General features: G+C 34.2%; 1 pseudogene; it reads left to right on the forward strand.

Moving 5' to 3' along the window:
• Window positions 1-6,095: 6,095 nt before the first annotated feature.
• LOC148181007 (uncharacterized) lies at window positions 6,096-10,449 on the forward strand (annotated as a pseudogene).
• Window positions 10,450-13,284: the final 2,835 nt, after the last annotated feature.

Genomic DNA, 13,284 nt, shown 5'->3' on the forward strand with positions numbered 1-13,284 from the left:
CGCTGCGATCGTACAACAGCTACCGCGTTAAAATATCAAGTGGCGTCGTTATGAAACCAAACTGTTGTTTTTTAAAAATAGGTTTTACTCAACTTGTCTAATATTAGGGCTGGACTTTATCTGCGACTTACATCATATTCTCTATATTTAACGATAAACACCATTCACCTGTCAGTTTACAGAGTGCTGTAAAAATCTCTGGTTTGATTGACACCAGAAAATAAATTCCCGTATTTTAAAACTTTAACGTGACGAGTATTTAAAATTATTATGTACCTGTCAACGATATATGCATTCCACTAGTGTGGTATCTTCACTCTCTAAACATTTAAGTGGGTTAATGGTATAAAGACTCGAAGACTAGCTCTTCTGACGAGTTATTACGCTGTCGAAGATGGTATCAAAATAATTAATGTTGAAATAGTTATTTTGACTAGATAAGGTAAAACGAAACGGCGTGTAGTGAAGACATTAACAATTTTAACGAGATTCGATTTTATCGTATAAATACGTACAAATAAAATTAATGTTAGTTCTTTCCAATAAATTTTATCATGGTACACATGTTTTTTGAGATAATTATACGGGAGTTCAGGATTTTCGCTTGCATTTAGGTTACCACTAAGGAACGTGTCCGCCACGACATGAAAGAATGAGTGAATTTCTCTAAACAAATCACACTTTTGTCTGAACATGACACCGCAAAGCATATTTTCTTCTTTAAATATATTTTATTGTTTAAAAAAATGTTAACAGATATTAGAGTATTTAATTAGTGCATCATTACAAAGATAATTCGATCAAGATCGTGCATGTATCTATCAGTTTACATTGTATCGCTTCTTGTGGCACTTTTAAGCTGTGTCACAAGATAACAAATTAATGGATAAATTGACAAATCCCTCAATCCAGATTTATCATTAGTGCTAATGCATGTTAAAAGATTGACGCTCAATTTACGCACACAAATTATTGTTTAACTGATCATTCGATACGCGTAAAAAAACGTCTTAATCCAATAGAATCTGATGCTTACAATGAGCTTGCTTCTGTTTGTTCTCTCCGGTTTTTTGGTCGTAAAGTCATCGTGCATGGTAAGGAACAACTAAGTTCTTACAAAAATATATAATTAATAGAATTTAAGTTTTGCCCTCCATCTAACATCTCTGGAGTTGAATGGTTGGTGATCGAAGATAAGATTTTATCTAAGCCTCGCTGTATAAGTTCGGCCAAAGAAATAGCTCAGAGAGAGTGCAATTTTGGCAAGTGGGGTCCAGCACCCCAATGTGCAACTATCCAAGATGACACTCCTCCAAAATGTCCCCCTGGTTTCCGCGAGAAAGAAGAGATTTGTTACACGATTACTCCAAAAACGGGTTTTCCATCAGCGTGTCCTTTTGATGATATTCTACCGTTTTTCTCTTATTTCGACATTGTTATAGACGAGGTTGAAGAACCAATTTGGATTCCTGTTCAACGCACTGGTTTGGATTTTATACGATGGATAGAGAAGAGTTCTTTCTATAGAGAAGAATTTTCTCACGAATATTCTTACAATGGAAGTATACAAGGTAAAAACTGCCTTGTTATTGATAAGTCTAGGAACGTAAGAGCTGTTGGTTGTGGTGAAGACCATCCAGGAGTTTGTGCGTATCAAAGTCTAAATTCTAGCAACAACAAAGTATGTAGCTCTTTGGGGCAATGCCGTCAGAGCAGCTACTCATCCAAAACGACTTGTTTTTGCGTGACGGATGAACCTCATCCCTATGATCCTGAAGCAGAGTACATACAATTCTATCAAAACAGTGTTAAAATTAACGGTGAAAATTGTAACATAGGACTGCAAAAGATGTCCAATGGATCGTACATCTGGAAGACATCCATGAAAGAAATTGGTTATACGTTTTGGTCACCAGATACCATCTTTGACAGCAGTAACATCTATGGTATTTCTACATCAAGAGGCTGGGCGTTAACAAACAAACCAACTTCCTGTTCTATAATAAAAGTTGAAGCAATAGAACCGGAAATAACTCTCTTTTTGTCGTACGACAAATACAGTAATGTTTTTACCCTAAGAGTGAAGAACGCATTCTGGTTGAAGACTTTTCAAAATATTGTTAGTGTTTTCTGTTTCACAGATGCAAAAAGAGATTCGCTGATATCCTCAATCGACAAAATGGATTTTGTTAATGACGACAATGGATCGACTACTTACACTTTTGCACCTATTGAACCATTTCCTGGGAACTATTTGTGTGAAGCGTTTAAATTTTCGGATTCGAGCGTCGTTGAATCTGGGATACTTTTTATTCTTGATAAGTACAACGAGTTTGTGGGGCTGTTTCGAACAAAAATTCCAATCGAGGTAAATCCTTTAAGCTCTCAATTAATAAGTTTTTTAAACAAAACTCTTTTGCGTGACTTCAATTTTGTTGTGTCTGATGGAACTTTCTACGTTCCTAGAATTATGGAAATAGAAGATTTACATGAAACTAGTAGAAGTATTACAGTTAATATTCATTTTAGCTCGACCATGGAATTAAATGACTCTAAAGTAGTACAACACTTTAATGAACTTTATAATAGAACCGTTGCTGAAAGTAATGTTACTTTGATAAGTTTTTTGAGCACACAGTTTTGTTTAGAAAAAAATGTGAATGGTTTACACTGGCCAACAACTCCTGTCGGAAATTCGGTAATTCCAAAAGAATTCTGTTTTAAGACAGACGGCAATCTTGTGACTGATTACTGCATCGGCAGTTTTATGATAGGAGCTAATTGGACGAATTCAAAATTTCTGTGTACGAAGTTGGATCATTCGGAAATAACTGACTCTATTCTATCCGATAATATGGAAAGCTACACTGATCAAATAAACAACATTTTGGAAATTGATGAAAAAAAGTTCAATGCTTTAGACGTCTACCTCTTTGTTGAGAAATACAGAAAATGTTTTAACGAAAATATCTACTTCGATTTAGACTTGTTTTCGAAATCTATAGAAAAGATACTTAAAATCGACAGAATAATACTGTTGGAGTCTGAAAAAATCACTCGGGCGAGGGATAGGTTTTTGAACGTGGTAACGATTGCCATGAAAAACCGTTGTACTCAACTTATAAAAACCGATAATTTTGTTTGTATTTCGTTGTCTGATAGTCGCATTAGTGGTGTCGCTGTAGAATTACAGAATGGTCAAAGAGCATTTACACAGTTAGGAAAAAATTGGACAATAGAGCGTCTGATCCAAGAAAAAGAAAACTTAGAGTTTGCCATTTGGTTAAGCCCGGAACTTCGACAACAACTTAATAGAACAATTCATTTTGGATTCTCAATATTTTTTACCGACGCTTTGTTCCAAGAATCCACGTTTGATTATGGAGTTATTCCGGCAATTTTTGGTGTAACGATTCAGTCAGATGTCAAAAGCTTACCGGCTCCTGTGCTAATTCTTCAGAATACCACACCCGAAGATGATCTGACTGCATCTTGTGCTAAATGGATAGGCGAAAATAATATTCCAGGAATGTGGTATTACATGGGAGACCCTTTTAACATTTCTTCTTATGTTGTTTGTCCTTTTTGGGAAACAGGGTATGTTGGAATTTCGATGAAAGGGAATGATGAAAATGTAACCAGTGATCTTGAAAATTTGTTGGAAATGAATGCTGTCGATACCTACAGAATTTCCAAGCTGGCAAATATTTCGAAAAAGCACGAAAGTTTTCAACCAATTGATGTGCTTCTGGTTGGTAAAGTTTTAAAATTAGAATCCGATCAGAATTACTCCACCAATGAATTGGCAAATTTAGTAAAAGTCGTTGATAACTTACACAAAATAAAGAAATCCGTTCTTTCTCAAAGTCAAGAACAACATAAAGCTACAGATTTGATTCTTTACTATGTTGATCAGATTGTCAAGAATTCTGATATCCCAAATGCAGAAATTTTGCTAAGCACTGACAATTTCATCCTTCTTGTTTCAAATTTCAGAGAAGCCAATTTCACTGGATTATTAATATCAGAGTCAGGCTTATATTTACAAATGCAAGTTTTACGAGGTGATCTTGGCGTCTCCGATGTACTTGCATCATATCCTAACTTTTCCAGCTGTATCTTGTTCAGTTCAAATTTAAAGAATCAACTGGAAGACGATACAAAAGTCGTAATCACGTACTTTTTTAACGATGTTCTTTTCAACGGGAATCAATCGCTGAGCAAACACAATCATCTCAGTAAAATTTTTGGAGTTATTTTGCCCGAAGTTGGTACCTACTCTGGCCCCATATCAATTCTTTATAATTTAACAGATTCTGACAAATTAGAATGTGGTCACTGGAGCTATGACCAAAATCAGTCAGTAAGTTACTGGAAGACAGACAATGATGCTGAAAAATTGTGGTCGGTAAGTCAGTGTGACTTTTGGCACACGACTCATTTCGCTCTTCTTTTGCTGAACAACGATCAGTACTCTGATTACGACGTTTTGGATTGGGTTACAACAATCAACACTGCTATTTCATTAGTAAGTTTGCTAGCAATTTTGCTTACAGCTGTTCTTTTTCAAAAATGGAGACAAAACATTGGCAACCAAATTCTTATAAATTTCTCTTGCGCAATTATTCTTCAAATAGTAACTTTCTATATCGCTAGTACCATACAAAGACACACTTACGATAAAGTTATGTGCACCCTGATTGGTGTGTTACTACACTATTCGATAATTTCTCAATTTTGCTGGATGTTGACAATTGCAATTCTACAATTCACACGTTTTGTCCAAGTTTTCGCATCATCTCCACGATACCTTCTTTTAAAAGCTTGTGTCTGTGGCTGGGTTTTTCCTATTCTTCCAGTCATGCTTGCACTAGTTGTAGATGACGAAAACTACGTCTACAGCAGCGTTGGACTTTGTTATCCTTCAGGTTTAGGACTCTATTTAGGAGTTTGGGTTCCAATTGCTATTATTGGCAGTATTAACGGTGTCATTTTTGTTTATATTATCTACAGTGTACTTTTCACAGACATTGAAACAACTCGAAGTAGCAGAAACAATGGAAAACATCACTGGCGGCTGTTTGTACTTCTTTTTTTCATGTTGGGTTTAACTTGGATTTTTGGCTTTTTGTCTGGTTTTAATTTTGGAATTATATTTGCGTATTTGTTCTGTTTTACAGCAACTTTGCAAGGATTTATACTGTTTTTGTATTTTATTGTATTTAACAAAAGAACTAGGCAACTATACGCTCAAAGTGTTAAAAGTCTTTTCTCTAAGAAAGAATTTTGAATTGGCTAATCGATTGTAAAGTTATTAATTATTACTGTACAGTTTTTATGATTTGTAGGCAAATAATAATAATAACAATAATTCATCGGGACAATGTAAAAAGTGGCCAAATCCCATTTTTAACTAAAACAGAAAAAGAACAATTATTAAATTAATGTGATTTGGCGCTTCCTATATCTATTAAAATTTTTAATTTAATAATTTGTATGTACATACATATGTAAGTATATTCTTATATTGCATTAATAAAATAAAGAAATGCTTAAAATACAAATGATTTTAGTTTTTTGCATACATATTAAAAAAAAACGAAGAATTTAAAATATCAAGAACCCATGATGCAAAAACTATCAAAACATAGAAAAACTGACACTCATGTCATCAATCTGATAAATAAAAATAGGGAATTTAAAACAAATAAATACTAAAACATTTAAACAAAAACTTTATATAATATGTATTCAAATAATATAAAAATTAAAAAGAATATTTTTCTCATCTTACCTCCAATACGATCTCATCTACTAAACCTACTTTATTTACATCTAAGATAATGATATGTTGATGAATTTTGACTGTTTTTTCTAGTTAATAAAACACTGATTTATCTCTGATAAAATCCGATCCTTTTGTCCAATTTGTATCAAATCTGTTGGTTGGCATAATCTGCACATTTAGTGCTAATGCATGTCAAAAACATTGATGTTAATGTTATATAAATAAATGTAGAATTTATCGCCAAATAATCACATGACGCTAATGGGTACTTCTAAATGTTTTCTTTCTCGTACTATAATCATTCAAAATGGCAAAAGCTGAGTGTGTTTTAATTCTAATTTGTCTATGTGTTGTACCAGTTTCAAAATTGTGGGCAAATTATGACATAGCCATCACTATAACAGCAACAGCAGAATTGATAACTATTCAAATATAAATTTACCAAAACTAAATATTGTTTGTTAGACTTGTGATTCTATTAGAGGTGTAAAAAACAATGTGCAATGGCCTGAAACTACTAAGAAAACCTTGTCTCATCCTGTCTGCCTCGACGAAAATAACGAAGGAATGTACAGAGACTGTATCAAAGGACAATGGGGTCCGGAACCTCAATGCGTCACAACCCAGCAGAAGTTATCTGAGTGTCCAGAGGGGTACTTGGAGGTCGACGACATGTGCATTATATTGACGGATAAATCGACTTTTCCACCACAATGTCCATTTCCCGACGTTCTTCCATTTAGTTCGCTTCAAGTGGGTTTGAATTTAAAACTTACATTTCAAGAGATCGTTTGGATGCCGGTAACTCGGGATTTAAGCAATGGTTTCGATTTAATGCGATGGGTGGAAACGTCCGATTATTACAAAGATGAATATAGAGATTATCACTGCGACCGTTTATTTCAAGAAAAAAACTGTTTAGTCTATGATTTTTCCAACAATTTAACCGTAGCTGTTAATTGCAGCGAAAAACACATGGCGATTTGTGCTTTCAGGAAGCTTCACTTGGTAGATAACAGATTTTGTGATCCTGATAACTGTCGTCAGAGTGATTTCACGTCGAAAATTATTTGTTTTTGTAAGATACTTAATAATCCAGCTGCAGTTCCATCAGCAGAATTTTTTTATCCGTATCAAAACTATCTTGTCGTTACAACTGATGTTTGTAGTACATCTCTTTGGAAATCTCCACAAGAAAAGTATTATTGGGACACAACTGGCAAAGAAATCAACTACACCTTTTGGTCTCCGGACGCAGTGTTTGATCAGACTCATATCTATGGTGCCTACATGCCAACAGGCTGGATACTTACTGAAGAAATTGGCAATTGTAAGCTTGTCAAAACTGTCTATCTGGAACCTATTGCAACGTTAGATTTGACGTTTACTGAATTCACTTCCTCATTTATTGTAACAGTAATGACTCCTATGGGGTTGTTTCAAACTGTTGGCTCTGATGGAATTTTGTGCTTTACTGACGCTTTTGCCGATAAGTTGGTTGGTAAATGTCGGAACTTAAAAATATCTAATTATAACAATGATTTTAAATCATTTGTTTTTGAACCAGTTTCTCCCTACCCAGGGAATTACTGGTGTGAAGCTTTTACATTTACTGATCAAAAAATTATCAAAACTGAAATTCTTTTGGCTCCACCATCAACATATTTTGAATTTGTAGCAATCTTTCAAATGAAGTTTCCATCTTCTATTAATCCGGTAAATAGCGATATAATGGATTTCCTACGTGACACCATCTTAAAGTCGACCATAACTACTGCTACTGATGATAGTTACACGCCACGTATTATGAAGATTCTAAAAGTTGATGTGGATAATAAAACGATTGTTGTCAATGTGCACTTGAGCTCACAACTGGACTTCAATATGAGCGAAAGCGAAATGCGGTACAATGAGCTCTACACAAGTTTGGATCAAATATTTTCATTGGGAGAAGAGTATGACTTGACTTTACTGAAATTTTTAAACACAGAATTTTGTATGAGAATGATAGCTGAAACCAAGGATTCTCTCACTATAACTTGGCCAACAACTGCTGTTGGCGAAAAAACATTTTCTGAAGAATTTTGTTTTAGGGCTGACGGCAATTTAATTACAAACATTTGTAGTGAAAATTTTATAAACGGAGCTTTTTGGATGGAAATGCAGAATAACTGCAAAATTTTGAAAAAATCATCCATATCCGAAAATCTTTTAATTCACTATCAAAATCCGGACATAACTGATGACGATTTTAAAAAAATTCTTCAAATTGAAGTAAAAGAAGTAAATGCTTTAGATGTTTATCTACTTGCAGAAATATACGAAAAATATTTTGACCGTGGTGTCAATACCATTGATGACGTTACTGTCGGACAATCATTTGAAAATATTTTAAAAATTGATAAATATATCGTGTTAGAGGCACAAATTGTAGCTCGTGCTGCGGACAAACTGTTACATATTTTGAATACTCTTACAAAAAAACATCTGTGCAACATTTCTGCACATTATTTTTTATATGTTAAATCGATGGTTAAAGATACAAGTGCTATTGTTGTGGAATTAGTCAATGGTGAACGAAAATTAACAATGTTTTACGGCGATTGGAGTCCAGAGGAATTAATTCAAAAGTTCCCTTATTTGGAGTTTGCTGTTTGGCTAAGTCCTGAGCTTAGAAGTGAAATCGGTGAAACTTCAATTCTAGCATTTTCGATATTTTATAACAACGTTTTGTTTGGGGATTTAAAAAGTGGCAATTTCGTGGATGCTGTGTTTGGTTTAACTTTTGAAGATATTGATGAAACACAAGTTCTTCCAGGTCCTGTAAATATTCTTCAGAAAAGTAATCCTATTAAAAAAAAATCTCCTTTTTGTGTAAAATGGGTTTACGACTCTAATAGTGGCCGTAACACTTGGACGAATATGACTGAATCTGAAACTAAATCTTCCTTTCATCGTTGCAATTTCTGGAAGACTGGTTATTTTGGCGTGAGTATTCAAGATAACAACTACAATGTAACTAGTGAACTTGAAGAGTTACTTCAGGCTATAAAGTCTAACAATACTCAAAACAGCATGCATAGCTTGGCAATAATTTTAGAGAAACACAAGGAGTTCTGCTCGACTGATGTTTTACTAGTTGGAAAAGTGTTGGAAGAGTTAAAGAATAGTTCCAGAAACGACTTGAGATCTTTAGTTGAAGTCGTAGATAACTTACACAAAATCAATAGCTCCATACTTAAGGAAAGTCAAGAAAAGGCTGAAGCTACTGATCTTATCCTTGAGAACCTCGACGACGTTGTAAATAATCATGACATCAAATCTGAGATTTTACTAGTTTCGAACACTTTTATGCTTTTTGCTGCAAATGCAAGAGAATCAAATGTTTGTGGACTGGTAATTTTTAACTTAAACCAATCCTTTAACGTAGAAGTTCTAAAAGGAAATACTGGTATTGACGACATCTTATCATCAAATTTTTCAAGCGCTATAATAATAAGCCCTGAATTAAAGAAACAAATCACTGTTGATTCAAAAATTATCATTAGCATGTTTAAGACAGATGTTCTCTTTAATGACAATCAGTCGGATTCCAGGGTTGCAAGCATGATTTTTGACGTAATTTTTCCTGATATTACTCCTAATATTTACTCTGGACCCATTTCAATTTATCATTATCTTCCTTCGCCTGCTCAGGATATGGAATGTAGTTTTTGGAACTTTGCCACAGATAACCAAAGTCGAAGTCACTGGGAACGAGATAGTGATGCTGACTCTTCAACTTTGACTAGGTGTGACTTTTGGCACACCACTCATTTTGCTCTTCTTATACTTAACAACGATAAATATACTGATTCTAAAGTGTTGGAGTGGATTACAATCATTAATTCTACAATATCTTTCATGGGTTTGACAATTATTTTTCTTACAGCTGCGTTGTTTGAAAAATGGCGACGAAATATAGGCAATCAAATACTTCTACATTTTTCTTTGGCTATCACTCTTCAAACTGTTTTATTTTACATTTCGGGCGAAGTTCTAGTCGGACACCAGTTACCTTGTAAAATTATAGGAGCTTTGTTGCACTACTTCGTCATGGCTCAATTTACTTGGACGCTAGTCATAGCAATTCTTCAGTTTCAACGATTTGTTAAAGTTTTTGGTCTATCTACAAACTATTAAAGACTACTGCTTTAAAGACTTGTATTTGTGGATGGTTGCTGCCAATGCTTCCAGTGATTCTTGCTTTCGTAATTGGTGATACTTACGTTTTGCTTGAAGGAGTTGGACTTTGTTATCCGTCAGGTTTAGCTATGTATTTAGGTGTCTGGCTCCCTGCTGGTATTATCTTCATGGTTAATTTTATTATTTTCCTAAATATTATTTATAGTGTTGTACACAGAAATGTGGATAAAGTCTCTTGTGGTAAAAACGAAAGCAAGCATGAATGGAGGCTATTTGTGTTGTTATTCTTTATGCTGGGGTTAACGTGGGCCTTTGGATTTCTGTCTGTCTTGAATATAGTTTTTGTTTACTTGTTCTGTATCGCAGCAACTTTGCAAGGATTTGTTATATTTTTATATTTTATTGTATTTAATAAGGACACTAGATTTATGTATGTTCGCGTTGTTAAGACCTGTTGCGCCAGGAAAAACTTTTAACTATAATAATTTTTGTTTACAAAAAAATATAATAAATAATATTCAATTTATAATAATTAAAAGATTATTGTGTACCTAACCCTAAAGCTACAAATTTTAAAATGTTAGAAAGTTCACTCAACACTGAAGATCTTTAAATAGACCTTCAGAATATTCAAAAACCAACAAGATTAAATTCAAATTCAAATTCAAATCCAAGAAGAGTTGTTTTAATTTCAATGCAATTGATGAAGTTCAATTGTTCAATGATAAAATTAAACCATATCCGATACCGATACACTTTTTGTGCACCATAAGGTAAATTTACCGTAACCTAATCCATAGCAATTCTGCATTTGATTGGTCTTTACTATAAGAATAAGGTTACAGTAAAATTTTGTATTCGCAGCATAAATACTCCCTACTACAGTATAAAAAAAATAAACTCTCGATAATTTGAAGTCTCAGTCCCCTCGATTTCTCTCGATAAATTGAAATATTTCAATGCATTTTGGTCCCCTTGGTAATTAGAAGTGAAATCGAGAACTTTTTTTCGCCAAAACTCGATAATTTGAATTTTTTCCTCCAGAACTCTCGTTTCTGCAGTGAAATTGATAACTTACAAAACATCAGTTTTACGATGTTTCTTAAAAATGGAGTTAGTGGATTTAGCTCTTTTCTCTGATTGGTTTGTTGTTTGCTTATTCTGACTATTGCCTGTTTGCCTTTATGGACAATCTTATTTAGCCTGTATTAGTCTGCATTCGTAAATCTGTACTGTTTTTACGTTTATGTCACTGAAGCGTCATGAGCTCTAGAAAACATAAGTGTCTTTCAATTCATCAAAATCTGTGTAAAGCGGAATTCCAAAAAATGATGAAAGGATCGAAACAGTATTAAAAAATAAAGATATAAATAGCTGTGTACATAAATAAAATAAACTTTCAATCAAACTCTCGTTTAGTTGAATGTTCTTCTCCTTTTCTCTCGATTATTTAAATCACACTACATTTTAAACTCTCAATAATTTGAACTTTTTCCTGGTCCCTTGAATTTCAAATTATCGAGAGTCGACTGTATCTCGCATAGTAAAGCTTGTTTCTGATAAAGCGTCGATTAGTGTAGTCTCACATTTTATTTTAACTTTGTTATTGATTTTTTCTGAAATAACTATTTAACTCAGAACTCTGATTTTTTGCTGTTGCTTTTATCAAATCTGTAAATTGGAATAATCTTCACATTTAGTGCTAATACATGTCAAAAACAGATAATTGTTGGATTTATCGTCAGATAATCATGTGGCGTTAAATACTTTAATTCTCGTTCCATCACCAGAGAAAATGGCAAAATTTAAGTGCGTTTTAATTTTTATTTGCCTATGTGTAGTTCCAGTTTCTCAATTATGGGCAAATTATAACACCACCATCACCAGCCCCACAACCGACATGACCACCACCACCGCCATGACCACCACCACCGCGACCACCACCACCACCGACATGACCACCACCACCGCCATTACCACCAAAACCACTGTGACCACCACCGACACCATATCAACATCGCAACTGGTAACTTTTCAAATGGATTCTGATCAAAAGTAAAAATATTCTTTTAGATTTGTGAGTCCATTCAAGATGAGACAAATTATGTTAAATGGCTTAGCACTACCACCAAAACCTTGTCTGATCCAGTTTGCCTAGATGAAAATAACGAAGGAATGTACAGAAACTGTAGCAATGGAACATGGGGTCCTGAACCTAAATGCGTCACCATACAGCAGAAGTTATTTGAGTGTCCTGAGGGTTACTCGGAAGTCGACGACATGTGTGTTATATTGACAGACAAAACTACATTTCCACCGCTATGTCCATTTTCTGACGTTCTTCCATTTGGTTCACTTCAAGTGGGTTCGAATGCAAAATTTCCATTTCTTGAATCCGTTTGGATGCCGGTAACTCGGGACCTAAGCAATGGTCTGGATTTCATGCGATGGGTAGAACCGTCTATTTATTACAAAGAAGAATATAAAGATTATTATTACAGTGACATTGCAGAGAACTGTTTAATTTATAGTTTTGCTAATAACTTAATCTTGGCCGCTAGTTGCAATGAAAACCACACGGGGATTTGTGCTTACAATAAACTGCATTTGAAAGATAATAAATTGTGCGAAGCTGTTGATTGTCACCAAAGTGATTATTCCTCAAAAACTACTTGTTTTTGTAAGATATTTAATGATTCTGATGCAACTGAAGTCCCAACAGCAGAATTTTTGCATCCCTATCAAAATTACATTAATTTTACAATTGATGTTTGCAATACAGCTCTTCGAAAATCAAATGGAAAGTATTCTTGGGATATATCTGACAAAGAGATCGACTATACCTTTTGGTCTTCATATGCTGTTTTCGATGACACTCATATTTATGGAGCCTACACTGCATCAGGTTGGTCTCTGACTGAAGAAATTGGAAATTGCAAGCTTGTCAAAACTGTCGGTCAGGAAGCTATAGCAACATTAGATTTGAAGTTTAATAGTGATACTGAAACTTTCACCATAACAGTGAAGAATCCTATGGGGCTACAAACTGTAGGATCCGAAGATGTCTTGTGTTTTACTGACGCTTTCGCCAATAAGTTGGTTGATAGATACCTCAATTTAACAGTACTTCAGTACAGCAATAATTTTAATATTTTTACTTTTAAAACTGTTTCTCCTTTCTCAGGGAATTACTGGTGTGAAGCTTTTAAATTTACTGATCAAGAAGTTATCAAAACAGAGAAAATTTTTGCTCCAACATTAACATGCTTCGAATTTGTAGCAATTGTTCAAATGAATTTCCCATCTTCTAT

Source organism: Gnatocerus cornutus, chromosome 1 (genome assembly GCF_029298725.1).
Source record: "Gnatocerus cornutus isolate USDA-ARS CGAHR chromosome 1, icGnaCorn1.1, whole genome shotgun sequence".
Taxonomy (NCBI): domain Eukaryota; kingdom Metazoa; phylum Arthropoda; class Insecta; order Coleoptera; family Tenebrionidae; genus Gnatocerus; species Gnatocerus cornutus.